This window comes from Myotis yumanensis, unplaced genomic scaffold (genome assembly GCF_028538775.1).
Source record: "Myotis yumanensis isolate MYYU_CA2020_CCGP unplaced genomic scaffold, mMyoYum1.0.hap1 SCAF_11, whole genome shotgun sequence".
NCBI classification, from domain to species: domain Eukaryota; kingdom Metazoa; phylum Chordata; class Mammalia; order Chiroptera; family Vespertilionidae; genus Myotis; species Myotis yumanensis.
In genome coordinates, this window is record NW_027223762.1 from 20479033 (window position 1) to 20482237 (window position 3205).

At 50.2% G+C, this 3205-nt stretch overlaps 1 pseudogene; it reads right to left on the reverse strand.

Moving 5' to 3' along the window:
* Positions 1-482: 482 nt before the first annotated feature.
* Positions 483-2139, reverse strand: LOC139019625 (mitochondrial import inner membrane translocase subunit TIM50 pseudogene; annotated as a pseudogene).
* Between the last annotated feature and the right edge of the window lie 1066 nt (positions 2140-3205).

Sequence of the window (3205 nt, forward strand, 5' to 3'; positions counted from 1 at the left end):
TCTACCCACCTTTCCATGGGACCACAGCCAGCAGAACTGAGCAGCAGCTGCCCTCTTGAGATGGGGTGATCTCTGTCCACCACAGTCCACTGAGCCCACGCTCCACATATTTACACAGCAGCCTCTCAGCTACCTGTCTTTAAACCACCAGAGAAGTCCTCTCTCATCCTTTCCACAGAGGGGGAATCTGCAGCCAGAAAGGGAGCTGCACTTTTTGCAGATCACACAGGACACAGGAAGACTCAGCCAGAGCAGGGACCCAGGTTTTCAGATTTCCAGCCCTGGGTTAAAAACCAACTCTGACCCACCAAAGCACTCACTCTGTGCTTGGCAGATGACCAGCCACTCAGACCTCATCCCGATGCCCCCATCTGGAGACTCTATGGATGGCATCAGGGATGGACTTCATTGGACATGTGGCTGCCCAAGCCTTGGGCTGGGAGCACTGCAGCCGAGGCACTGAGTTTGAGGAGGTCCAGAGATCAGGGCTGTTTGGAGCCAGGCCACAGGCAGCGGGTAAGAGAGCTGAAAAAGAGGGTCTGTTTGCTGGATCTGGAGAGCTTGACCAGGCACTGCTTGCTCTCCCTGCTCTAGCCGGCTTTGCCGCTGTTTGAAAGCCTCCAGCAGGTCATCCTCCAGGGCATAGTGTTCCAGCACGGTCCAGTCTGGACATCCTCCACACCATCCAATGCAACAGTCTTGAGGAAGGCAGACAAGTCCAACAAGACCCGGCCATCAGAGCTGCTGTCCCAGGGTCGCAGTGCAACACCACTGTAGGGCTATAGGTGGAAAGCTTCCTTCTTGCAGTCCACAACTACCACATGGGCTGGGTCCCGATTCAGGCAGGACAGGTCCTTAACATGGTGCCCATCCATGCATTGCGTAGCATCTCGGAAAAGGTGGCAGGAGATGAAGCCATGGGGTTCCACACTGCCCATGGGAGGAAATGCAGTCGTGCCAGCCTCTGACATAAAGAGGACAATTTCATCCAAAGGGGCAAGCTGTTGGAATAAGGTCTCGATGCCTGGAAGCTTCTTAAACTTCATCCAGTGGCTGGGGACCACTCAGGGTGCAGGAGGACACCAGTGAGCTCTGAGACCAGCGTGTAGGGCGGCTGATAGGGAGGCGCTCCTGGAAAAGTGGGGGCTGGTGGGCTCGATGACTATATATATATATGAGGCTCAGTGCATGGATTCGTGCACTGGTGGGGTCCCTCAGCATGGCCTGCAGGGATTAGGCTGAAATTGGCAGTCCAATGCTGCCTGCCACTCCCACTCATCCCGGCCCTGCTGCGCCTGCCGGGGGCTCGCGCCCAGCCAGTCCTGATTGGGAGAGGCTTGCGCAGCCATAGCAGTGCTTGCCAGCCATGAGCCCTGTGTCTGGCGCCTTTTGGTCAGCTGAGCAGTGATCCCGATGTGGGAGCACACTGACTGCCAGGGGGCAGCTCCTGCATTGAGTGCATTGAGCGTCTAGTCACTATGACACGCACTGACCACCAGGGGGCAGACACTTAATGCAGGAGCTGCTGAGCTGCGGTGGCTTGGCAGCTGTGGTTCTCGGGTGACGCACCTAGAACCAGAGAGGAAGGAGCCCAATTCTGGGGAGTGTGTCACCCAAGAACCATCCTCTCGCAATCCGGGACACCTCGGGGGATGTCGGAGAGCCGGTTTCAGCCCGATCCCCACAGACCAGGCTGAGGGACCCCACCGGCGCACAAATCCCTGCACCGGGCCTCCAGTCTGTCTATAATCGGAAACATTTGTATGTCCGGTGCAACTGCTTTTCTGAATTGGATCATTGTTGAATTCATGGGGAATCTTGGCACCAGTTTCACCCACAGAGTTGTTTCTGAAGATATAGACAACACTCACACTTCCACCACCCTGAGCAAGCCAGAGTATGGCTTTTTGGCATAGCTGGGACCCTCCATGTCCTGCTGCTGCTATGACCCCTGGGCCTGGGCCTTAGTGCTGGGGTGGCTCCCAATCCTGGTCTGAGTCCCAGGGAGGAGGGGGCGTGAGTCACCAGCCTCTTGCGCAACCCATAGACACCGAGCGCGAGCCCATTGCACATGCACAGGGACAGCTCCCCTTGCGGAGGCCGCCATCTTGCACAGGGCCAGGTTGTGGAGGCTGCCATTTTGCCATAAATGAGTTTTGTTTGGTCTGAAGTCATAGCTATTTAACAAGGCAATCCAACAAGTCTTGCTACTTTATCATGTCACTAAAAACATTGGATATTTATAGTGAATGACTAGAGTTAATATCATGATTTAAAAGGATATTTCTACGTTAAATTTTAATGACATAATTTTTTACAGGAATATCATTAGCAGATAGAGAATTAAAATACAATTGTCAACATTTCCAAAGTGATATTTAGGTTTTTCTCAAACTTGAGTAATTAAAAAATATATTCAAATAAAAATGACTTTAGCTCTCCTCATTATCATATTTAACCTGTATGGCATATAAACTCTGTGTATATGACACGAGGCTCTTATACATATTATATGTCTATAAGAAAAGCTATAAAACCAAAAAGTAAAATTGAAACTCTGAAAGAGATTTTTTTCCCTTCTCATTACATGAACATGGAAAGCACTGCTGAGTTGAAATATAAAAAATATACTGTACCTGCTTTGTGGAGATTTAATAATATATTTTTCTTTTTTTTCTGAATTCTACAAATCTTTAGTTGGTTGATGTAAATTAATATGCACTTAGTGGGACTGTATAATATATATAAGCCTAAGCGACCATTACGACCAAATGACCGAATGACTGGTTGACCAGTCACTCTGATGTGCACTGACCACCAGGGGGCAGATGCTCAATGCAGGAGCTGCCCCCTGGTGGTCATTGTACTCCTGACGGCCAACCTCCCGCAGCTGGCCAACCTCCCATGGTCCCTCCCCTCGGCCAGCCGGCCCCGATCAGCCGGGATCACCGGCCAAGCCAAGAGTCCCCATCCATGCATGAATTCGTGCACCAGGCCTATAGTTTACATATAAAACCTACATCACCTCTTTTCTGGTCATAGCACAATGATTAAAGTACCATAGCACTACTATGTAGCACCAAAGGATTATACACACAAACGGACATGTTTGAATAGCACTCATCAGTGCACAGCAAGAAAGCTGTCACTTGTGTAAAATTGCTTAAATCATTCTTTTAAAGTTTTCATTGTGATTGAGCAAACA